Source organism: Setaria viridis, chromosome 8, assembly GCF_005286985.2.
Source record: "Setaria viridis chromosome 8, Setaria_viridis_v4.0, whole genome shotgun sequence".
Lineage (NCBI taxonomy): Eukaryota > Viridiplantae > Streptophyta > Magnoliopsida > Poales > Poaceae > Setaria > Setaria viridis.
This window is the reverse complement of record NC_048270.2, coordinates 4320071-4346852: the sequence shown is the minus strand read 5'-3', so window position 1 is coordinate 4346852 and position 26782 is coordinate 4320071. Positions and strand designations below refer to the sequence as shown.

The window sequence follows — 26782 nt, the reverse complement described above, 5'->3', positions numbered from 1 at the left end:
TGACCAGTTGTTAACTGCACGAGTTATTAGTACGTATATATTTTTTTATGTTAATCTTGAGTTACATAATTACATGAACTGCACAAATGTTTTTTTAGTTTAATGCTCACATCTTCAGTTCGTTGAATCTTAATTGATTAGTTGATTGACAGCAAACCTCGTATTATCCTGTATACTATTTGCAAGTTCAGCATTCTTATCACTGACATGGTTTGTTTTATCTGTCAGGGTTGACCAAACATTTTTTCACTAGTAGAGAACTGACTTTCGATCCGCCCCCTTTTATCCAGGTTTAAAGTTGGCCCGGGACAAAAGGAGGTGCGCCGGGGTGCGGAAATTTGGAGGGGAGCATTAGTCCCGGTTGGTAATTGCAATCGGGACTAAAGGCCCCCCTTTAGTCCCGGTTGCAACGGCTAGCTGGGGGGCGTCGGTGGCCGGACCCTTTTATCCCGGTTGGATCCTCCCTTTTATCCCGGTTGGAGGTACCAACCGGGATAAAAAGGTTAGTCCCGGTTGGTGCCTCCAACCGGGATAAAAGGGTGACCCTTTTGTCCCGGTTGGAGGATCCAACCGGGACTAACCTTCCAACCGGGACAAAAGGTGTTTCCTTTTGTCTCGGTTGGAGTTTTTAACCGGGATAAAAACTCATCCCCCACTATATCCCGAGACAGAGACTTTCTTCTTCCTCCAGCCCGAGCCAGTCCAGCACATTAATAGAGAGCTGAGCTTCACCTACTCTCCGGTGGTGCCAAAGCAAGGGAGGTGCTGCCCGAAGTTTTTTCCCTCATTTTCGTGGGAATTTGACTCAGCCAACACAAGTGTTGCGAAGGTTTGCTACTTCATCCTCGTGTTATGCTTTGATTTATGCTTTGGAGATGGAAAGATTATTTGCTACAATGTGATGATGAAGTAGAAAAATGGAGAGGTATTTTGAGCTAGAATGTGAGGGAGATTGATGTGTCATATATAGTATGCATTATTTCAGTGGTTTAAAAATGATGCTACCTTGTCTAGACGGTTTATCTTATCAAATTCAATATGGTTTTTTAAATCCATATACTTGTTGAACTTGCATACCGTGTTCATTTCTGCGACGATGTTCTCCGCCGAGTAGCAACGTATGTCAAGAAGGAGGTTCGATTCTACGAGAAAGAGTGGATACGGACATCGTGACCGTGTCCCCTTTTCCGTAGCATCTAACCTCTTTCATGACGAAGTGCGGTGCTGCCCAGCTGAGGACATCCTCGCGAAATGAACACGGTCTTCAAGTTCAACAACTTCTGTAGTGGTAAGGAAAGAATTTTTGTACATAGATGACTTCTGCTACTTGTTGAACTTGCATACCGTGTTTATCTCGCCGAGGATGTTCTCCGCCGAGCAGCAACGTATGTCAAGAAGGAGGTTCGATTCTACGAGAAAGAGTGGATACGGACATCGTGACCGTGTCCCCTTTTCCGTAGCATCTAACCTCTTTAATGACGAAGTGCGGTGCCGCCCAGTTGAGGACATCCTCGCGAGATGATCACGGTCTTCAAGTTGAACAACTTATGCAGTGTTAAGATAATAATTTTTGTACATAGATGGCTTCTGCTACTGGAGGAAGTGGCGATGGTGGGGGCGATCGTGGTTCCTATTATGGCAAGGTTCCAATCATAGTTGGCCCTCAGCATAAGCTGAAGAAAAAGAGCGCGCTGGAAAAAGCAATGCTTCGTTATTTGCAGCAACGTCATGAAGAAGGTGTTGCCGCGGGTCAGGAACCTCCTTTTGGTGGTCGTTATGCTCCACCCTCAGTCTCGGGTGTTTCACGTCCACTTAGTACTACCGTTTCAGGCGACACAAATAAACCTAAGGATGAGGTTGGGTCAGCGGAACCTTCATCTTCACCGTCCAAGGATGCTTAAAGTCCTCTCCTTGATAATAACCAGTGGATGGCTTGTTGTATTGTATAATGTTGTTTGGGACTTTAATTTAAATATGTGTATTTGGATCTTCATGTTGTTGTATTGTACCATGTTGTTTGGATCTTTAATCGATTTTCACGCGTAATCCATTGTCAAGTGTAATCCATTTTCATGCGTAATACGATGCAGATGGACCGGCAATGGATGTATAATGCAGACAGGCGGAGCAAGGTGTTTATTGATGGCTTGCATTATTTTCTCGAAGTGGCAAAAGCGAACAAGCCAGAGAATGGGTTCGTATGTTGTCCATGCTTCCAATGCAATAACAGGAATGAGTATTCAAAGGATTCCTGGGGGACTATTCACAGCCACTTGTTTAAATACGGTTTCATGCCTAACTATTTGGTTTGGACCAAGCACGGTGAACTAGGGGTTGTAATGGAAGATGGCGAGGAGGAGGAGGAAGATGACACCATTCCGGACTGGGTTGCAGGCCAAGCTTTTGCAGGTACTACAATGGGCGAGGCTGATGAAGATGAGTTTGCAGAAAATGACCCTACTGATGACCTTGGTCAGGTGATACGAGATGCATACAAAGATTGCGAAACTGAGAAGGAAGCAGCAAAGTTGCAGCGCATGATAGATGATCACCAAAAATTGTTGTACCCAGGTTGCCAGCAGGGCCATAAAAAACTAGGTACGACACTAGAATTTGTGCAATGGAAGGCAAAAAATGGTGTGTCCGATAAGGCATTTCAGGGGATGTTGAACATTGTCAAGAAGATTCTCCCCGAGAATAATGAATTACCGTCCACAACATATGAAGCTAAACAGATTATTTTCCCTCTCGGATTGGATGTTCAGAAGATACACGCATGCCCTAATGACTGTATCCTCTATCGTGGTGATGAATACGAGAAATTGGATGCTTGTCCCGTCTGCGAAGCCCTGCGGTATAAGATCAGGTGAGATGATCCTGGTGATGTCGAGGGGCAGTCTCCCAAGAAGAGAGTTCCCGCGAAGGTGATGTGTTATTTCCCTATAATACCACGCTTGAAGCGCTTGTTCAGGAACAAGGCGAATGCTAAGTTGATGCGATGGCACAAAGAAGACCGTAAGGAAGATGAGATGCTGAGACACCCCGCAGATGGGGCACAGTGGAGATCATTTGATAGAACATTCCCAGACTTTGAAAGTGAAGCAAGGAACATAAGGTTTGGTTTAAGCACTGATGGATTCAATCCATTCGGTGAGTTGAGTAGTGGTCATAGTACTTGGCCTGTGACCCTTTGTATGTTCAACCTTCCTCCTTGGCTGTGCATGAAGCGGAAGTTCATTATGATGCCGGCGCTTATCCAAGGCCCAAAACAACCCGGCAACGACATTGACGTGTACCTAAGGCCGTTGGTTGATGACCTTTTACAGCTCTGGAAGGAAGAAGGTGTACGTGTGTGGGATGAGGATAGACAAGAGTTCTTTAATCTACAAGCACTGTTGTTCGTAACCATCAACGATTGGCCTGCATTGAGTAACCTTTCAGGATAGACAAATAAGGGATATCGGGCATGCACCTACTGTTTAGACGACACAGACAGCATGTACTTGAAGCACTGTAAGAAGGTCGTCTATATGGGTCATCGTCGATTTCTCCCTGCTCACCACCAGCTGAGAAAGAGCGGGATGCATTTCAAAGGGACGCCAGACCATCGTAAAAAACCTGCACACCGTAATGGAAAGCATGTGTTCGAGATGATGAAGGATGTATATGTAGTCTTCGAAAAGGGACTTGGTAGCCAACCTGTTCCGAACGACGATAACGGACATGCACCCATGTGGAAGAAAAAGTCAATATTTTGGGAGCTACCTTATTGGGAAATCCTAGAGGTTCGCAACGCAATAGACGTGATGCACCTGATGAAGAATCTTTGCGTGAACGTGCTAGGCTTCATGGGTGTTTATGGAACCTCAAAAGATACATTGGAAGCACGACAGGACCTGAAAGCCATGGGGCAACGAGATGACCTACATCCGGAAAAGAGAGATAATGGACAACACTACTTACGTCCTGCCAGTTACACTCTCAGTAAGGAGGAGAAGGATAGCATGTTTGAATGTTTGAATAGTATGAAGGTCTCGTCTGGGTACTCCTCGAATATAAAGGGAATAATAAATATGAAACAAAAGAAGTTTACAAATCTCAAGGCTCATGACTGCCACATGTTGATGACCCAGTTGCTTCCGGTTGCACTGAGGGGTGTTCTACCAGAAAATGTCCGGTTGCCACTCGTAAAGCTATGCGCGTTTCTCAATGCGATTTCGCAGAAGGCAATCGATCCATCCAAGCTATCAAAGCTACAGAACGATGTGGTGCAATGTCTTATCAGTTTTGAGTTGTTATTTCCACCATCCTTCTTCAATATTATGACGCACTTACTGGTTCACCTAGTAAAAGAGATTGGTATTCTCGGACCTGTATACCTGCACAATATGTGGTCTTTCGAGAGGTTCATGGCAGTCCTAAAAAACTATGTTCGTAATCGTGCCCGTCCAGAAGGAAGCATCGCCAGGGGATATGGAACAGAGGAGGTGATCGAGTTTTGTGTTGATTTTATTGATTCAATTGACTCGATTGGGGTTCCAACTTCACGCCATGAGGGGAGGCTCCGAGGAATGGGCACCCTTGGAAGGAAATCAAGTTTGAGCAATGATACTGATTTGTTCGACAAGGCACACTACACTGTTCTACAACAGTCATCCTTTGTGTCTCCGTATATCGAGCAGCACAGGCAGATGGTAGCTTCCAAAAACCCGACCAAATCCGATGCTTGGCTTACCCGTCATCACATGGAAACTTTTCCCTCCTGGTTGCGCCAACAACTTATGCGTAACTCTGAGATTCACCCACAGCTTGCCTGGTTAGCCAGGGGACCTGCTACCACAATCGTCAAATTCCAAGGCTATGAGATAAATGGTTACACATTTTACACGAGAGCCCAGGACCAGAAAAGCACGAACCAGAATAGTGGTGTCCGCATAGATGCCATGGACAGAAATAATAGCAAGGAGTCGTATTATGGTTTCATATAGGAGATATGGGAACTCGAATACGGACCGCTGTACATCCCTCTATTTCTTTGCAATTGGGTGAAGCTAACTGCCGTCACCAAAGATCAGTACGGAATGACAATAGTAGATCTGAGCAAGACTGGATACAGTGATGACCCATTCGTACTTGCCAATGATGTGCATCAGGTGTTCTATGTGAAGGACATGTGCAGCAAACCCAAGAGGAATCCAGAAGAGACATGGGAGCCAAAGTGCCACATAGTTCTTCCAGGTAAAAGAAAAATCGTGGGAGTCGAGGATAAAACAGACCAATTAGATGATTATGATCAGTTTGATGGCATGCCTCCATTCGCCGTTGAAGTTGATCCAAGCATCCTGCTATCCAAAGAAGAGGCTCCGTACTTACGCCGCGATCATGATCAAGGAACTTTCGTGAAGAAGAAATTTTACAACGTTGTATTGTAATGCGTTAAATGTACATGACCTTTGTGTATTAATTGCTACAATTTGTAATTTACCCTATGTATGATTTCATGTGTTATTAAATTTGTTAGGTGAAGATTTTTTAGATATACATGAACATTGTTAACCACATACTAACATGGATTTTTCTACGCATTCAAATAATTTAATTGAATAATTTCTTGATCACAGCAATGCAGTAAAATAAATATTTTACAGGCTACATGAGTTGGTATAGAATTAATGATTACTTCATACTTATTGTCAATTTACTCGTTAATTAAATATATTTTTGCATGTACAAAATCTGTGAAGGTTTTGTTTTTCATCCTGAAATGCAGTGAAAAGGTAAAATAAAATCCATTTCCAAAAAACAGGCGGGAGAAGAAAAATAGGAAAAAAGACCTTTTGTCCCGGGTGCTAACAGCAACCGGGACAAAAGGCCCCCCTTTTATCCTGGTTGCAAACGGCAACCGGGATAAAAGGGTACGTTTCGTCTCCCGCCCGAACGTACCCTTTTATCCCGGTTGCCAACTGCAACCGGGATAAAAGGCCCCCCCTTTTATCCCGGTTGGTGACGGGACCCGGGACAAAAGGCTCTTTTGTCCCGGGTCCCATTACGAACCGGGATAAAAGGGGGGGGGGGGTTAAAAGGCACTGTACTCCCTTCTACCCCCCGCCAGTTACACACTTAGCCAAAATTTCGCAAGTCCCGCGCGTTCTCCGCCGTCGCCGCCCGTCCGCCTCCCTCGCTGGCCGCCGCCGTCGTCGTCCCGCATTGCGCCGTCGACGTCCCCCATTGCGCCGTCGTCGTCCCCCGGCCGGCCCTCCTCGATCCCCTCCACGTCCGTCGACGCGCCCGGCCCCCGGCCACCTCGTCGCCGGCTCCATCCTCGTCGCCCCTCGTCGCCGGCTCCATCCTCGTCGCCCCTCGTCGCCCCTCGTCGCCGTCTCGTCGCCGTCCCTTGTAGCCGCCGTCGTCGTCTTCGCCTCGGCCGCCGTCGTCCCGCCGTCGTCGTCTTCGTCCTTGTCGCCGCCCCGGCCGCCGCCGTCCCGCGCGCCGCCCGGCCGCCGCCGTCTCGCCGTCCCGCCGCCCCGGCCGCCGCCGTCCCGCCGACCCGGCCGCCGCCGTCCCGCCGCCGCCGGCCGCCGCCCCGCGCGCGAGAGGTCCGCTGCTGCGCCGGCCGGCAGCGCCGGGAGGGTTTTCTTTTTAAGTTAATTAGAAAATTAAGTTTTATTTTTAGATAAATTTGTAATTTTGTTAAGTTAGATTTTTAGATTTCTAATTTTGTTAAGTTAGATTTTTAGATTTCTAGTTAGTTTGTTAAGTTAGACAGAGATCGCCGAGTAGCCGCCGTGATCGCCGTTGTGATCGGCGCCGTCCCGCCGAGTAGCCGCCGTGATCGCCGCCTTGTAGCCGCCGTGATCGCCGCCGAGTAGCCGCCGTGATCGCCGCCGTCCCGCCGCCCATCACAACCTAGTAGTCACCGCCCGTGGTTCCGGTGAACCGTCCCCGCCTCCGCCGTACCGCCGCCCTGATCGCTGCCGTCCCGCCTCCGCCGTACCGCCGCCCTGACCGCCGCCGTCCCGCCTCCGCCGCCCTGATCGCCGCCGTCACAACCTAGGCACCGCACGTGGATATTGTTACAAATTCGTAGAAATTTCTAGAAATTCATAGAAATTCGTACAAATTCGTAGAAATTCGTACAAATTCGTAGAAATTCGTAGAAGTTCGTAGAAATTCGTAGAAATTCATACAAATTCGTAGAAATTCGTCAAAATTCGTAGAAATTCGTAGAAATTCGTAGAAATTCATAGAAATTCATAGAAATTCATAGAAATTTGTAGAAATTCGTAGAAATTTGTAGAAATTCGTAGAAATTCGTAGAAATTCGTAGAAATTTGTAGAAATTTGTAGAAATTTGTAGAAATTCGTAGAAATTCGTAGAAATTCATAGAAATTTGTAGAAATTCGTCAAAATTCATAGAAATTTGTATAAATATTCCGGACTTTGTACGATTCGTGTTATTTTATGATTTCATTATATACATGTATGATTCCGGACTTTGTAGGACTTTGTACAAATTTGTATTAAGATGATTTCTATGACTGTCATGTATGATTCCATGTATGTTTCCATCAATACTTGAAATGGCAGACGATGAGACCGCAAGGTATATCATGGAGCAGATAATCGCTGGTGATGGTAGTGGCGACAACGTTCCACTATCATACACGGATGAAGAGGGCACCCAGGCGGACATGTTCCTCAACATGTCCGCCGATGGGAATGAAGAGCAACAGCCGCAGCAACAACTTGCCGTGGCGGAAGGTTCCGGCGAGGTATATACAACCATTCTTGTATTGTTTCACGCCACCGCTACTACTACGTACTAATTAACGAATCTTGAACTGTTAGCCCTCCGGATCGACACAAGGGCAGAAGACCCGAGGTCGTACAAAGGTGATGGAAGGGAGGCTTGTCATCACCGAAGTTACAGAAGAGGGCAGGCCGGTTGCTCCCGAGAGAGTAGCAAAGAAGTACGTGAGTCAAATCGGGGCAATCGTCCGGGACAACGTGCCTATCAGCATCAGAGAATGGAAGGGCAGAAGCGATAATCCGTACGCCCTTCCAGAGACAGAAAAGAATATGCTGTGGGAAGACGTGAAGAGACATTTCACATTCCCCGAAGGATATAGCGAGAAGGATGTCAAAGCGTGGACGCTTAAAAAGATGGCTACTCAATTCCAGACATTCAAGAAGATGCTGGACACCCACTACATCAAGAAGGGCAAAACTCCAGACTTCAACGCGTGGCCAAAGTTGAGGGACCACTGGGATGCATTTGTTGAATACAAGAGGAGTGAAGAAGGTGTGAAAAAGATCACGACCAACACAGCAAATGCTAGTCAGAAGGGCTACCACCATCATTTGGGGCGAGGTGGGTATGGCTCAGCAATTCCCAAGTGGAGGAAGATGGAACAAGATCTGATCGCACGGGGAATCATACCTGCAACTATTGAATGGCCCGAACGATCAAAGAACTGGTACTACGCTCATGGAGGCTCCCTAAGCCAAGAGGATGGGACGCTGATTTTCAATGACACAATACGTGAGAAGGCCGAACATCTCATGAAGAACATTGAAGATTCCAAGACTGGGAGGTTGAGGGTGGACCGAGAAAATGATGAGCTCACATTGGCCCTCGGTAATCCAGAGCACCCAGGACGTTGCCGGGGGTTCGGGGTGGTTCCGTGGAAGTTCGCTTTCCGAGGCGACAACGCCTCTTACAGAAGCCGGAAGCGAAGAAAGGAACAGATGGAGGAGAGCTGGCGGCAGATGCTAGAACAAAGAATGATGGATGAAATCAATCGGCGGGTGGCCGACGCAGTTGTGGAGTTGGCGCAATCTGGAGCAATGCCGAATCCTCACACCGCCAGCCCTTCTCAACGCCTCGGGAGCAGTTGTGCTTCTACAGGGGTCCCCGATGCGCGGACGCCCAGGTTACCCGTGGAGGAGCAACGGTTCCCCGTGGATGCCATCACGCAACGGACCTCATGTGAGCTGCATGCACCGGTCGGCAACCTCACTATTAAGGTATACTTATACATAATATTTATGCAATCTTGTCAATTGATCCAGGCCTCAAGATCGGAGTTTAACTTGTTTACTTCTGCTATATGTACAGGTAGCGTACAGGAGTGCGTTACCAACCCTGGCAGGGCAGAGCAGTCATGGCATGGACATTCCAACAGGCTACGCCAGCGTCTGCGTCGAGCAAATAGTTGATCCCCAGTATGAAGGTCTAGAGCTCGACTTCCCGGGAGGCGACGGGGAAAAGACATTGGCAGATGCGCTTCATGGGATCATTCTATGGAAGAAACGCTACATCATTATTCCCCGCACGGAGCCATCTCCTTAGACCTCAAGACCGCTCCCCGTAGATCCCCAGCAGCGACCTTCTCCTCATACCTCGAGACCGGCATCTCCTGCTCCAGGACCGTCTCTTCCATCTATATCAAGGTCTCCATCTCCACCACATCCTGGTGCTGGGAGCGATGACGACAATAACAACACCCCTCCCCGATCACCGTCGCTGGCACCAAGAGCGGCCCCCTCGAAGGAACCTGCAGCACCACTCAAGAAGTCACAAGCACCGCCTCCCAAGCAAAGACAGAGAAAGAAGAAAATAAAGGTCGACCCTGAAGTGGCTCGCAAGGAACGCTTTGAGGCAATGTCTCATGAAGAACAGTGGGCAGAAATCCAACGAGAGGCCAGTGAGTGGTTCAAGAAACAAGCCGAATTAAAAAAGGCAAGGGAGATGGAGCCACCGCCAGTAAGTTGGCGAGATTTAAACTTTTTTATCAGGATGGAGGAAGGAGCCAAGAAAAGGATACCACTCTTGTCAAACTATGAACGGGCTCTAGTAAAGGCTGATGAAAAGGATAAAAGGAAAGGAAAATCATCCTCCAGCGGTCCAGTCCCCGACCTCAGCCATTTATCAAAAAAAGATGCTCAACGGGTAAAAGCAATGCCCTTGGATCAACAAGCAAATATATTGAAGTTCATGGAAGAAACAGGTCTGGGACTTGATGAATGCATAAGGCAAGTCGAGACGCCAACTGCACCGCCCCCTGAGCCGAAGTGGACTTATGAGCTAGGCAAACCTCTAGTAAAGCCTTCAATGGTACGGAAGATATCAACAAAGATGTACGAATTCCATCAATGGTACATGATGGCATCTGCCAACTCGAGGGAGATGATCGGCATGAAGGTAAAACCGATAGATTTTCACGGTGAAGGGGAGAAAGTGCTGTGGCTAGACTTCAAGGATATATACGAAGTGTACCATCATGATGCCCTGGACGTCTCTCTGATCAGCGCTTGGATTCTGTAAGTGTCCGTTTATTATCTCTACATGTAAATTTTGGCGTGCGTCACCGTACTAACTTCATCTTCCATTTCATGTAGGATGCTAATTCAGACATGCCGCCAAGAGGCGTACCTACATGTAGGCTTCATGGATCCATCTGTAGTTAACCAACAACAGATACAATTAGCGTCGGAAAAAACCTTTGCGGAAATATACAATTTCCTACACAAACAAACATTCAAGGATTTCATACTACTTCCATACAACTTCAAGTAAGTGTGTGTATACCGTCTACTTTCGATGTCTTTTTCCTTATCTCTACATGTTAGTTAGCTCTAATATACATGAACATTTTACGCACGCAGCTTCCACTGGATCCTTATTATAATTGAGCCTGAAAGAAGCCACGTCACTGTCTTTGATTCGTTAAGGAAAGATCCGGTGGACTACCAAGAATTGCAAGACATGCTAGGCTTGTAATAATTCTGGACCTTTATCTCTATGCAAAAATTTATTTCCTAAATTTTATCCCTGTTACACTATGTCATTCATTATTCTAATCCACAGCGCATGGAAACAATTCATAAGGACACACAAAGGTCCATTCAAAGAAGATCTTACATGGAACATAGACTTCCCGGTACGTATGAAGTCTGCACATTTATTACATTGTATAACACGAATATTTCATAACTTATTTTTTTCCGCACTGAAGTGCTTAAGACAGGAACCCGGGAATAATCTATGTGGCTACTACATCTGTGAGCACATGCACAGTTTTTTGGGACCCAAGGGACCGAAGATGACGCCGCACAACTTTAAAGTACATAAAATAAATATATTACTAGTTAATTATTTTCTAGCTCCTTATATGTATTTGTTCATGTAACATTCACAAATTTCCAAATTATAGATGTTAAATATTCAACAAGGACTCTTGAAGGAAGAAAGAGTAGCGGCAATATGTGAAGGTCTCATTGGATTCATAATGGACGAGGTGGTAGATCCAAGAGGAGAATTTTATTACGATGGACGACAATTAGACACTCCGATCAGCAACACCACGACGGGAAGATCGTAGGAAGATACTTTGATTTATTTGTATATATAATACGCGCTAATTATGATCGATTTGTACTAAGCTAGTTGAATTGTGTATATGAATTGTGTATATGAATTGTGTATAAGGATTGTGTATATATAGAGTAATTGTATAATTACAAATCCCATTCGTTTAAATACTAGTTGATTTCGTTCTAAAAAAATCTCAACTACAAGGTTAACAAATTAAAAGGACCGCGGTACTACTATACGTATACGTGATGCATGCATGAAAAATTCAGGCGTCACGGCAGTGCCATGCAAGCGCCATTTAGTCCCGGTTGGAATCGAGCCGGGACTAAAGGGGACCCCTTTAGTCCTGGTTGGGAAATCCAACCGGGACTAAAGGGACCCCCTTTAGTCCCGGTTGGTGTCACCAACCGGGACTAAAGGGGGTCCTTTACTCCCGGTTAAAAGACCCGGGACTAAAGACCCCCCCTTTTGTCCCGGTTGGTTTATCCCGGATGGATATCCGAGAGATATGCACCCTACCAACCGGGACTAAAGGCCAATTCTTTACCAGTGTTTGTTCCGAGATTGCCGCTAGCTAGTTTCTCTCAGTTACATCGATCTCTCGATCCCTATTGGTTAGTATACTCCTGGACTGCTATGAAGGTATGAGTTGGCAGATTAGAGTTCAGAAGTGCGAACCACTACTTTTAGCTGGGTGATTGAACTTTATTATCTTTATAAAAGAGTCAACCCAATAATGGTACGAGGGCTAGTGAGATAAGTTCTACCCTAGATGGATTGATTTGCATTCAGTTGTTACATTAGGAAAATCATATTGTTCATAGCATCTGTATACTTCCCTAGATGTACATTCACCAAGCCTTTAGTAATTGAGCGTGGTACAATGGTCAACCACCGTCTTCCTGGGAAGAAAAGGGAGTCTCCAGACGCGGCAAGGTTGGCATTGAAGTACTTAATTAGTACATACAATGATCAATCTCATCTTCCTAGGAAGAAAAAGGAATCTCCAAAGATGCAAAACACATTGTGAAACATGAAAGTGATTTGGCTGTCCATACAACACAACTAGAGTACTAGACTTGATTATGATTATTATTTCTAAACATTATTACATCGTAATCTAATTCATATTTAGTTATTGTCGTCCGAGTAAAAAAAGACTCTCAATCTCTCATGGACTCTGAACATGCTAAAGTGGTGTGATACTGCGGTATTTTTTTTTTACCAGCCGGAGGTGTGCTTTTCTATAGTTGTAACCCTGTCTGCCTCTCTGTATCTTACCAACAAACTCGTATATACAAATCCTTTTCGTGACCTGTGGATTTGGTTGCTACAAAGTTTTGCATATCATGTACACAAATCAGTTTTGAGCCCTATAATTGCTACGTTATGGAACGGACGGCTTCAGTATGTTGGAGATTGATTACATAAGTTTAGAACGGTGTGACTGGAAGTGAATTCGAACTTGGAAGATTAAATACCAAATAGATGAGTGCTGTGTGCTACTCAAAGAGAAAATCCGGTGTCAATGAATAAAAAATCTCGATGACATCCTGCAAATGGGATATTGTGATAGAAATTCTGAAGAAATAACATGGTTCCGCACGGTTCGTAAGTTCCTCGCAAAACAAAGAACCCTGCCATTTGCTGCAGCATTGTGAAATCCATTTTGGAGTGAGAACTGTGAAGGGTAGCTGTATTTGTATCCTCACATTAGTTGTTAACTCGAGCAGACGAATGTTTTTGTGTCCTATTGATTCGATTGCTGTGAAGTTTTGGATATTACGCGATTTTAACATTAGTACGTGATGCAGTTTGACTAGAGCTTCTGAGCAAAATGTGCAGGGAAAAGGGCACGAGGAAGAAGGAGCTGACTGGTTTGGGCTGAATGTGGAAATGGGCTACTTGTGGCAGTAGTGCCGGAACAGAGAGAATTGGCCTGCGGAGCTCAGGTTTGGCCCAGGTGCATGCAGATTATCAATCCACAAAACTGACCTAGCCGTTGTAATCCAAACTTAAGAAATATAAGTGCTGGAAAATAATAGTGCACATATAGGCTTAATTCATATGCCGTATTTGATGTGTAAAAAAATTCCAAATTTACAAATACATTCAAAATCGTTGAGTGAAGAATATGAACACACCTAATTTGATGTAGGAAGACTAGTTTATAATTCCGGCTTGAGCCTGACCCAGTTAACCATTCATTATTACAAATTAAAAGTACCCTATTTGCTGAAACAACAGAGCAATGCATGGCAATGGGAAAAATACGTACCAACAAACGGCAGGCAAGCTAGGTCAACCAGAGTACACGACACGAGGTGATGAACACAAGCGCACGCACATTATTACGTTAAAAAAAACAAAAGGCTCACGCACACGATCACACGGCATACGACTAGGCAACATGCATCGTCTTTGAAGCACGCACTGCACGGGAGGGAAATTAAAGGGAAGCAGCGAAGAAACACAACAACACATTGAACGGTGGTTTGTCTCTCATGTCGCACCGGAGAAGCCGCCCTCGCCGGCGGCGGCACCATCGCCGCTAACTCTACCCCCCTCCTCCGGCGTGGTGTACGCGGCGAAGGTCGCCGAGGAGGAGAAGAGGCCCTGGACGGTGCCGTAGGTGGCGCCGCAGCGGCGGGTGGGCGGGGTGGGCATGCACTCCCGGAGGCAGCTGTAAGGGTTGTCGGAGCAGTAGCAGCCCTTGGCGCACTCGCCGAAGCACTCCCTCCGGTACGCCGCCGCCTGGTCCAGCACCCGCAGGAACTCGTGCACCTTGTCGTCCTCGAAGTCTCTCGATAGCGCTGGCGGCGGCGCGGCGCCGGCGGCTAGCAGCAGCAGCGCGCAGGCCACGCCGGCGATGGTGATGGTCAGCTTGAGGGTGGTGGTAGGAGAACCGGATGCCATGGCGTCCAAGCTTGCTGTATGCTGTCTGCTCCGAGACTTTGGGAGATGATGGATCGTCGGTCATCAGTGTTCTAGGCCTTTTTATAGAGGTGCGGTTACTGTCATGCACGTGCTCTCCCACCATGTACATTGCTCTCTCTAGAACTTGCAAGTGAAGCTCCGATCCCCTCTACCACTTGATCACTGATCACTCTGTCACTTCACTTGCAAATGAAGCTCGTTTTGACAATACCATTATTCCCCTCGATACGTGCAGCATGTGAATTGAAGTGGAAAATGTGAAAGCTATCTTGATTTTCATCAAATGTGCAGACGACGTGTATTATAGTTTAAACACGTAGAAAATTGAAGCACATGCGTACGTGCACTACTATTAGTGACTACTGCCAATGCAATAAGAAGATAATGACACCCTTAACTAATAATTAGCACGTGTGTGCTTTCTTTGCACTGCCTCTTTGTTAACGCATCTTGTGCAGCACGTTTGTGGTTGAGATAGATGGAGCCTACAGAAAGATCAGCGAAGTTTCGGATTAAAAGTAAGTAGATGCTCCGATTCCGATTAGAGGAGGGAGAGCTGTAAAGCACGACATGCTGTAGTATCCGGGGGTCAGCGGTACCTTGCTCGGGACGATTGGAGATCGCTCGGATCCAAGGCTTTTGTATATCGCAAAAGCTAAACTGAGAGACCTCTCGATATTGAGAGCCTCCAGCAAGAGAAGATGAAGGAAGCCAGAAAGGGGAAAAAAAGAAGGAAAGTAATACATCCAAAAGAAAAGTAACAAATATGCGATTGAACTCCAACGGCCACCTCTTCTTCTCCGACGAGCACTTCGGCAATCCCTTCTTCTCCGATGAGCACCTCCACTCCGGCAAGGTCCAGATTGGGTTAGGGTTGAGGGTTTGGGGTTGGAAAAGGATTGGTGGCTGCCAGACCTAGAGGGATGGCCGGGGGCAGCTGCAGGACTGGCAATGGTGGTGGGGTGTGGGCGGCGCCGCCCGCCGTGGTCGTGGTGGAGGCCGGTTGGGCTAGGTCAGTGGTGAGGGCGTTGGGCTGTAGTGGTTAGCGGTGGTGGTGGGTTGTGGGTGGTGGTTCCGACGGTAGCACCGCCGCCGGAGCCGGCAGGGTTGGCGGGGGAGACAGGGGAACTTTGGTGCAAACATAGAGTCTATGGGAAGAGAGGGACGAGGAGGGGGAGGGGGAGGGGGAGGGAGGTCCTTGCCGGCGTCACCTCCAACGCTGGCGAGGTGGAAGCTGGTGGAGGGGCGGGGGCGGATTTGTCGTCGTGGGTGTTCGGGCGGAGGAAGATCAGGTGGGAGTGGGATGGAAGAAGCCAACGGGTTCGTTTTTTTTTTCATGAGGCGGGGAGTGGATAAGAAGCCATGAGAGGTGGGCCCATGGGGATCTCGGTGGAGGGCTATCGGGCGAGTGTTCTTCCAATAGCTGCCTCCTTTGTATATGTCACACCCGATTTTAAGGACAAAATCGAGTGCATTAAATACATGTGCGCCAAGATCAAGTTACACACATGTACGACAATAGTGAATAACAAAGACAGTGCTAAATCGAATAGAGAGAGTATTAAACATTATTACATGACCGAAAGTCTCAATAAAACATAAGCCTAATTTATTACGCAGCGGAACTCCAAAGATGACCACGAATCCACAGGTAGCTGACTGAAGAAACGTACGCCTAGAACTCCTCAAAGTCGTGTAGATACTCCTCCCAATTAGCTTGGTCTGAACAGCGGTTTTGCAAGGGTGAGTACACTTATGGTTGGTACTCAACAAGTCGTGGGGAATAGTGTAGTGTAAGACAAATCAAGGTATGGCTAAGGCATAATTAGCATTCGCTTTTAATTAAGTTGGTCAAGTTTTATTAGCAATTAACTAAGTATAACTTCATACCACCCGAAATTAATCATGATCATAAACAAAGTAAATAACATACACATGAAATGACAACAATTTAAATCCATCTTCCGATAATATTATCATGTGAGGGTCCAGGCCGCTCTTAACCATGAGCACGGCTGATCGATCAGTTTTACACTCTGCAGAGGTGGCACATCTTTACCCACAAGTCGCGTAAAAGTTCAAAAGAACTTTGGACCCAACCATGCGGTGTTTGCAAGGCACCATACCACACTTCCGAGGTGTGATTGCATAGGGATGCTACGAGGCCTTTACAAAGATCCGCTAGCAATGTGGTAACCCGCTAAGGTTTCAGGTCGAAGTGGAACATAGCAGTCGCCTAGTGGGTATAGTGTCTTAGCCAAGCCCACTTCCCAAGAGAGCGAGTGCTATATCCCATCAACGCCTCCCCTCTTGCCCTTTCGGTAAGATTACCCCAAACTAGAGTTTCTAATTATTCAGCCAAGACCAGAGCCATTTAGTCTTGTGGTAGCACTGTTTTCCTGGGTGGTCGCTCCATGTTCCGATTAATCATACATGATCTTGTATTAATGAAAGGTATAACAGAAGTAAAGCAAGATTAAACGTTGTGTTTAGTTAAACCACCATGTACCAAGTAAGCACTAAGCATGAACTACCCAACATAAAGTAAACCGGTTGGTCAAGGCAAAGGTAATTCAATCTAGGCGAACCTTAATTGGGACCCATCAATTTAATCTTAACATGTGCATAGCATAAATGTTGAGCACGAGAAAGTAAAGGTGTATAGCACGAAAAGTAGTGATCAAGGACATGACTTGCCTTCTTGGCCTTGCTCCTGCTGTTCGTACTCCTCGAAGGCTTGGTCTTCAACTCCCTCGAACTGCGGGACGTCTACACGCGTCACACGAGCACATACAAGCAAACATGGGCAAAAAGTGAGAAACAGTACACCAATCACAATTAAACAGAGAAAACAAGCTTGAAAAGTTGATCTACGCTTTAAAACAAACGCGTGGATATAAAGAACGTGAAAAACGGAGTTAAGATGCAAAAGATATGATTAAAACAAGATCCAGGGGCTTTTCTGTGAGAAAAACAAAACTTTTAGGGCCAAACCGTGAAAACCGAGGGCTTATACGTAATTACACGTATAAACCGAAGGTCTAACGTGCAAAAACTCCAAACCGGACGACGGGTTGATTTTTAGAAAGATCAAGGGTTAAACCGAAAAGTGCGAGGGCAGATCTGTGAATATTTTCAACGCGATCTGGACCGCGGGTTGATTTGCGAAAAAAGGAGGGGGCTTAAGTGCAAAAGTGGCACGGCGCGACTTGGTTGACCGTTACGCGGTCTGTTTGACTCGCGATCGGCCGTCGGATCAAGATCTGGTGGCCACGGTCGACGATGACATCGCGGCGCCGGCGACGAGCGGCAGCGAGCGGCGGGGTCGCCAGAGTAGGCCGAAACGGCGCTCCGGGGCACGGTTTGGCGTGGGGGTTGCACCAGAAGAATGAGGGGAACTTGGCGAGCTCGTTTTGGCGGTCCTTGACGACCGAGGCTCACCGGAAGCGGCGCTTGATGGCGGGGAAGAGGCGGCGGCGCTGGAGCTTTGGGGCGCTAGGGTTTCGGGCGTAGGCGCGGGGTGCTCGAGGCTGGGGAGGGGCAGCGACTTATATAGGGGCGGCGCGCTTGGAGATAGAGCGGCCCCGGGTTTAAACACCCGACGGATCCAGGGCGGGGGCAAGGCGGTTACGGAGCCGGCGGCGCGGCGGTTGCGCGAAGGAGTCCCGGCCGGAGGTGGGAGATGACGGGGGTCCCACCTGTCGGCGGCCGCGGGCGATAGGCGGGCTGGCGTGACCTCGTGGGCCGGCGCGCGCGTTCGCGGGCCGCGGAGGAAAGGGCGAGCGGCGGGCCGCGGAGGTGGAGAGCTGGGCTGGCAAAGGAGAAAAGAGGAGGGGGCCGGCGGAGCTGCTGCGGCTGGGCCGCGCGGGAAGGTGGAGCGATGGTGCTGGGCCGAAAGAAGAAGAAGAAAGGGAAGGAAAGAAAGATGCGGCCCAGGAAAAGAAGAAGAAAAAGAAAAAGAAAAAGAAAAAGGAAAATGTTTGGAAATTGAATTTAAATTTGGAATTCAAATTTTTGATTCAAACTCAAACAATCAAAATAAATGCACCAGCATGAATGCACAATAAATTCCTATGATGAGTTAATTAAATTAAAGAAAATGAAATTAAATGCCTAGAATTTAAATGACACCCTAATTTGAGCAAATTTTAATGAATTTGAATTCTCTAAAATTTTGGGTGTTACAGTATATACCTTCTTTTCTCCCGAGTAACTTATATTAGAATGGTTCTCATATCCCCACAAATTAAAAAAATGAACCTAACTCAACTGATTAACTCAACTGATTAGGGTGAGATGTCTGATCGTGCATCCTTTTATTTTACAACGAATGGTGTGGTCGGTAGATAGATGTTTTATTGTGGCTGTAAGCCTGTAACACGGCCTGCTCCTGCTCGGTGACGACCTCGTCGTGAACCCGGCGACGAGGCGGTCGGCGCCCGTCCCGCCCTGCCCGGCGCCGGCCTGGTCTGACGGCTACGGCCTCGGCGACGCGTACATCGCGTTCGACCCGTCGGTGCCGCCGCACCACGAGGTGGTCATGATCCAAGATCCCTCCTGTTTCGAGGACGAGCTGGAGGATGGGTCGGAGTGGCCGCCACCGTCGTACACCGTGTGGATCTACTCGTCTAGGACCCGGGGATGGGAGGAGACGCCATTTGTCCGGGATGGGGACTTGGCTGGGACCTTCGGCGAGGCACGATCGGCGCGAAAGCCTGGAACCCGGCACGCCGTCTATTGGCATGGAACACTCTACGTGCACTGCACAGGGGACTTTATCATACGGTATGTAATGTGTAACTACTCCCTTTCATATAATTATAATACGGGATGTATTTCCATTTTCAAAAAAAAACTACTCCCTTTCATATAATTTGATTTTCATTTGCTTACTATTCGATCGAAGTTTGGTAACTGACTTTTTTTCATCAATGTTTTGAAAAATGTTGCAGATTAGCCTTATGAGATTACAAGTACCAAGTACCGAAACTGCCGGAACGTGTTAACTCGACGGCATATTTCTATCATCATCTCGCAAAGTCTAAGAATGTGGTATACTTCGCGTTAGCTCGTCCTGGGTTCCAGCTTCAGATCTGGCTCCTCAACGAAGTTAACGGCAAGACGGAGTGGTTGTTCAAGTATGACATCAACTCGCAGCCTGTGGACGCGCATTTCAAACCAAACCGTGATTATCCATTGGACAAGCCTTGGATCCTACGAAATGGTTACTACAAGCAAGGTAAGAACAAAGAGGAGGTAGTGGTAGAAGAATGGGATTCCGACGATGGTAATGTCGTCGAGATCGAAGGTGGAGGTGAGAAGGGCCACACTGGTGGACTCGTATCCATATTTGGATTCCATCCTATCAAAGAGGTTGCCTTCTTGGAGCTATCTAGTTGTGGCTTGCCATTTGGATAGCTCCAAGCTTCAAGACTTAGGCTGGTTATCCATAGGATACCACGGCGATGGTATCGATACAACTTTTGTATACACTCCTTGTTGGATAGGAGAGTTGTCCGAGCACAACTGTATATGCATGTGTGGAATATAATACGAGTATTTTCATAATCGATTGCTATTCTGAAAATATTTTTGTCACAACCACAACAATACACTTATTGCTATTCTAAATGAGTACATTAGCGTTTACAAAAGTGGCGGACAAATTTTAGAAATTTGACTAACTTGACTTGATAGAACATGTAAAGGAAGCAAAACCATCAAATTTGTGTATACAACAAAGGAATGATTAGAAAAACTGTTTCAGTCAGGTAGTACGGTCATTTTTTCATTGTCATGTCAAACACACTCAAACTATTATAGGAGCATATAATATCTAATTTACACAACCGACAAAGAAACGCCCAGTAAAATTCACTGAAAGCTGAACAAATCACATCGTTTCTATGATGAAATATCCAAAAAAATAAAGGCGCTCGCCTCCTCCGGTCCTCACAGCTCACCTTCGACAAGCGCCTGAACCCAGTCGACTGATCATGGAGGGCCAAGTTCAAGGTGATCAGGGAGGCATCTGACAGCCTCCAGGGCATGCTCTGCAGGCTACAAGCCGGCTTTCGTGAGGTTCGTTCATATCCTGCTCCGGGATGTCTGCATCAGCAAATGCAGCAGCAGTTTCAGATTAAATTTTGTGAACAGTTCTTGCTGAATACACTAGCTTGGCATGACCAGAACTCATGTGAGGAAGCAAAGAACCTTGGCAGCTGTGAGTTATGTGAAACAGTGGTGGCCCGGGGATCTCAGGGTATCCGAGACCAAATGCAGAGATGGTCAGTTGGGGATGTGCTCAAAATTTCGTGAGACCAAAGAATGGCAAGTTTCAGAGTAAGCTCCAAAATGTACTTGCTAGAGCAACGATATTTGCATTGCACAGGTGATTTTATCATGTGGTAACTATTTCCTTCACTGCTCTATGTATTTTATTTTTATTTACTTATACTATTTCAAAAAGTGAGATTACTGACTTTTGTCGTCATTGTTTCGAATGTTGCAGGATAACCATATCAAATTATCTGTACCTGGAGAGCCATGCTAATTCATGAAGCCATTGCTTCACCCCTTTTGTTCCTGCTCTGTATCTAGCTGAACACCGTTTTCTGTCTCCTTCCCCCTCGTAACGCTGGCTGAACGATGGTCCCGGGTTTTGCAACTTCTGCGTTAAATGTTGAGCCCATTGTGCCTGGTTTCATCTATCGGCAAATGATCATCCAAGGTCTCCAGGTTGTCTGCATTGACGATGTGCCAATTCAATTCTGAACTGAAGAAATTTCCGATCAGATCTCCCCGGAGGCAGCGGCAGCGGCGTCTCAGACGAGGGAGAGCGCCTCAGGCAAGCCGGCTGCACCAGCAACAAAGACAGCTGCGCTCTCTCTGGGACCGTCAACGACGAATCGCCGCCGACGGCGCCGTAGATCAGGAGGCTCGAAAGACGGCGGTGGCGCAGGTGAAGGCCGGGAAGATCGCATGGACGAGTGGACGATTCGTTACACTCCCGTGTTTAGCCTCTCGCTGGCCTAGCGGGTTCCCCGACCTCAACGCCGAGAAGATGCCGCCGCAGGCTAGCGAAGGTCACCGGCAGCGCCGAGGGTGCCATGCCGCCGGCGAAAAACATTTGCAGGAAGCTCCCTGATTTGGATCGCGATCAATAGTCGCGATCCAAGTATTTGCAAATAGCCCCCTAAACTTTTCAAATAGACCCTAATTTGGATCGCGATGAATAAGCGCGATCCGAATATTTGCAAAAAGGACCTCAACACTTTACAATGGCCCCCCTGGTCTGCGTCGGCCTCCCGCCGCCGTCACCTCCCCGCCGCAGCCGGAGGAGGCGCAAAGACCCATCGCCTCCTCCCTTCTGAACCCCGCTGCAGAGAGTAGCGGAGGCGTGCCTGATTCAACGAATCTTACGAGCCCAGCCAGCAGTCGTCACCTCCCCGCCGGCGCGGCCCGGCGGGAAGCGCAAAGCCCCGTCCCGTCCACTCCCCTGGATCCAGCAGAAAGGAAGCGGAGGAGGCTCGCCGGATTAATCGGATCTTAAGAGCCGAGCGAGCTGCCTCGCGTTGAAACTGAGGCAAGTCGGCGCGGCCACCTACCCGGTTCGCCGGAGCTGTGCTGCAGAATGAGCCTGACGGTGAGGAGGGCGAGAAGGCTGGGTAGCCGCGCAGCGCCGGAGCACGGGAGGCCCGGCCCTCCTGCTGCTCACCGTCTCTCGAGGATGAAACACGGTGGCCGCCGGCCGCCGGCGTCTTCGATGGATGGAGGTATGTGAGGGTTCTCTTTGTTGAATTTCGTTTGCAAGCTGTGCGCAATTGTTCCCGCAAGCCCAACAGCGAAGATTAATTGGTAGGTTTAGTCGTTGATTGGGAAAATGAAAGGGAAATCTTCTATCTAGATGCCTAATTGCCTAATTCTGCTAAACATGGGAAACTGGCCAAATTAAGTCTCTCTTGTAGTTAGATGCATAATTCAGAGCCTTCCAAATAGATAACAAGTAACAAATGGCCTATAGCAGAGGATGTGTTTGGCAGTGTGACATGAACATGAAAATGAAAATGCCAATGATATGTTTGAAGTTCTGTAACTATTTTTGTAGTTCTGTAGTGAAGGAAGCCTCAGCATCAGCTAGTACAGTAAACCATATGCAAGCTAAAAGGAGAAGAACTAGCAGAAGAGCAGCTACATTGCATCAACAGTAGCCAGTATGGAAGTTACAGCCTGCAAAACCCAAAAAAAAAGGAGTAAGGTGCAACTAGAACAAATTTTGCAGTATAGCATATCAAAGTATCAAGGACATCGCAGGTGTTACCTCAATTTTCACTTGTACACGCCTTCTTGATGCCGTGCAACCTTGCAGCCACTTCCTGCAGAAAAAGCAAACACTCTAAGCTTTTCTCCTTTATGGCCAATGAAGTTTCTTGAGATAAATTTTGTTGCTCTTATAGTAGTTCAGGATCTATAATCCGTGGTATCATGTCAGGAAAGTTCATCTCAACAAATTTTGTTATGTTCAGCCCCCCACTTTTTTTTGAAAGCATCAGCAGGAGAGTTGCCTGTTATATTAAAAAGATGATGAAGGCCTTGATAGGCCAAAAATGTACTGAAAAGCAACGCAAAGCTATTATCTCCCCACCCGTCATCGAGGAGGGAAATGCAGCAACCCACATTAGGTTCGATGCACTAGGTTTGCAAGGTGCTTTGCCCCAGCTATCATCCACGTGGACGCTTCATCTTTAATAAGTTGTGTGACCTACTGTGTTGTCGATTCTTTGCGATCAAAGATCCTAGCGTTGCGCTCCTTCCATACTTCCCAACACACTAGGATAATGAGTGATTTCAGCCCATGCCGATCTGTGCACACCGTCTTAGCTAGTTCCAACCACCATTGGTGCACTCAGACTGTTTGTAGCCAACTGTGTGGAAGCAAGTTGCTTGTGGCTGTCCAATGGGCCATTTCTCCCCAGATCCGCTCGGTGAATCTGCATTCGGTGAAAAGGTGGGCAATGGTCTCTGATTTCTTCTACATAGGGGGCAGTTTCCAGAGTTAGCCCATCCACGAGCTTGTAGTCTATAAGATGTCCATACCCTGTGTTTGTAGCAATAGCCATGCAAAGAATTTGCATTTCGGAGGGGCCCATGTTTTCCATACAATTGTTCAAAAGTTTGTTTGTGCCGATCCAATGAACTGCGCCCGGTAAGCCGAGGTGGTTGTGTATTCTCCATTATTTGTGAATTTCCATCGTATTATGTCCCTTACGTCCTGTTGCAGGTTTGCCTCCCGTGTTGCGCGCCACAACGAAATAAATTCCACAAAGTGTTGTGCAGAGAATGATTGGTGTCGTAGATTAATGTCTCTTATCCATTTATTGTTTGCTAGCGCCTGTTTCAGTGACCCTTTCTTGCAGCGGCTGATCCGGAATAGGTGCGGTGCCATATCGCAGGGACACCTTCCCTGTAACCAAGCGCTAGTCCAAAACCTAGTTATTGCCCCGTCTCCGACATCAATAGATGTTGCAGTTGCAAATAGCAGTTGGTCAGTTGTGGAGCATGGTAAGTCATCATCGTCCCAGAGCTTATCGTCATCTGACCACCGCTGCCACAGCCAGCATAGTTTGAGCGCTCTTGCAAAGCGCTCGAGGTGTAGAATGCCCAGACCACCCATATTGGTGGGGCGAGACGATCTCGTCCAATTGACTTTGCATTTAGTGCCTGTAAGTGCTTCCGCTCCAGCCCATAGGAATCGTTTCCTTTTGTCATCAATTTCTTTAAGAATGCTCCTTGGCGCTCATAGAGATGTAAGGTAGTAGATGACCTACAATGTGAGCACCGATTTAACAAGAGTCGGTCGACCGGCATGACTAATGTTCTTCCCATTCCAAATGTTCAGTTTTGCTACCGTCTTATTTATTAGAGGTTGGAAATCTACACATCGTAGTCTCCCGGTGGTTAATGGAAGGCCCAAGTATTTGATTGGGAAGAGGCCACGCTTGGCCGGTAGGGAGCATAATATCTGATCCAAGTCGAGGCCTGCACAGCTTATTGGAATGACCATTGATTTGTGGAAATTTGTGTTGAGGCCCGATGCGTCTCTGAACCGTGAGGAGTTCCATCAAGTTGGATATGTCATTATGTGTTGGGTTGATGAAAATGGCCGTGTCATCAGCGTACATTGAAAGTCTTAGGTCGTTTGTGCGGCTTGGTAGTTTTAATAGATAGCCCCGGTCAGTCGCTAGCTTTAGAAGTTTTTGTAGCGGATCTATAGCGATGACAAATAGAAGAGGGGATAAGGGGTCTCCTTGCCTTAATCCTCTCCCGTGTTTGATCGGCACGCTTGGGATGCCATTGAGGAGTACCCGCGAGGATGATGTGTGTAGGAGGGCTGCATATCCAGTTGTACCAGCGGGTAGGGAATCCTAATCTCTGCATGAGGGGCAGTATGTATTCCTATCCTATAGAGTCAAAAGCCTTTGCAATATCAAGCTTTAGGAAGAGGGCCAGAGTCTTGTTTCTATGGAAGCACCGGATCTTAGTTGTAACGGACATGAAGTTGTTGTGGATGCTACATTTTTTTTATGAAGGCACTCTGGTTCTTGGAGACAATAGAATTCATGTGCGGCGTGAGTCATGCAGCCATTGCTTTTGTTATAATTTTGATGAATGAGTGGATGAGGCTTATAGGGCGAAAGTCGCATATATCTTCAGCTCCTTCCTTCTTTGGGATCAGGATAATGTTAGCAGAGTTTATCAGGCTTAAGCTCGAAGTGCGAAGGAGATGAAAAGCATTAACAACATTCATGACGTCACGCTTGATAATGTCCCAACATTCTTGGAAGAGCGCAGCAGTGAACCCATCCGGTCCCGGTGCCTAGTCACTCGGTATTAACTAAATTGCCCATTTGATCTCCTCTTCCGTGAAGGCCGAGTCGAGGTCCTCTAAGTTATGTCGTTGTAAATTTAGGATGTCCCAGTTGATGTCATTTTGCCTTGGTAGCGGTCGTTTCATGGTACCCGTGAAGTGATTTGTCACATAGTACTTTACTCAGCAGTAGTCAGAGATAATGTGATGACTCCTCCCCCCATGCTTAGACGATACTCGTCCTCGAGCATGAAAGAGAAAGAAAGATAAACTGCTGAGATAAGTACTAAAATCTCCAATCGAAATATTTTTCCATACTCAATAATAGGTTGTGGTCAAGGAGGTAGTCACAAAAATGATAATTTTGGTTTAGGTTGGATGCCCAGCGAGGTTTGCGAAATTTCCAGTATAGAAACTCAGAATGCATGGACAAAAAGGCTAGCAAGAAAAAGGTTTACGCAAAGAAGATGGCCAGCTTCTAAGTCTCATACCATAGAAATCAATCTTAATCCAACTCATCATAATCCAAGTTTGCAATCTAAAGGTTTCATCATGAAGGATCATGCATGTATATAGGTTCCGGTAGGTAGAACTTTGCAAGAGATTCACAAATGTGGATAGCATATGAATTCATTTTAATAAAAACAAATCAGGTTATCAGGTCATCTGTACTTAAATCAAAGAGCAACATAGAATTTGTGGGTCTAGAATTTAGTCATTTAACCTTCACGATTAAAAGAGCCGGTATTTAATCAATTTAAGTCCATTAAATAGAGAGCAATTAGTCAAGTCATATACAACATTGTGTAGGTAAAACAAAGCGGCAATCTTCATCATTTTTCCATAAGCATGATTATACAAAAAATATTAATATCATGGTGGGCACAAGATGATGGTGATCATGATTTATTGAAAAAAAACTAGGTTGTACTCCTAGAAGCCATGTTATTATCAAGAGATATACAAAAGTTGCATCAAGTCCATGGTTGAAGGCTTATATACACAGGCATTTAGAAAGAGATGGAAAAGAGAAGGTGTAGGAAAAAAATTAGCGTCCTTTCGATGCTTGTAATGAAGTGTAGTGCAGCCTCCCCCATACTTAAGCATTGTGCTTAGCATGGAAGAAGAAAAATGAGCATCTTTTGGCGACCGTGATCCTTATATTCTTCATCCGCCAAGTCCTCCCCCATGCTTAGCATTGTGCTAGGCATGGAAGAAGAAGATGAAGCATTTTGTGATTGTTGAAATCCTTGTTCTCAGCATCCGGAGCTTGTCTTTATGCTTCTTCACTTTTGTCGTCTTTATTGTCCTTCAATTTCTTCTCTTTTCCTTTCGTGAAAGCACTTCGTCATGCCTGCAAACAATCCAAGTGCACATACTACCCCCAGGATGATTGTCGGGAGTAGATGCAATTGCCAACAAACCAAAGACATCTCTAAGATCTTAACTTGTGGCAGCTATTTCAGTAAAACAAAAACCTAATAAGTGTACGTGCATGCAAGCGTATGCAAATGACAGGAAGGAACATAAACAGAGACAATGTTTGCGCTAAATTCTAAGCACCATGCTTACAACTAGGTTGCTAAAATCCTCCATAGCC

At 46.7% G+C, this 26782-nt stretch overlaps 1 long non-coding RNA gene across 1 annotated transcript; it reads left to right on the top strand.

Moving 5' to 3' along the window:
- Positions 1-21619: 21619 nt before the first annotated feature.
- LOC117866987 (uncharacterized) lies at positions 21620-22986 on the top strand. The gene is made up of 2 exons (XR_004643073.2): positions 21620-22090; positions 22431-22986. It is a non-coding gene; the product is annotated as an uncharacterized lncRNA (long non-coding RNA).
- The last annotated feature ends 3796 nt before the right edge of the window (positions 22987-26782 follow it).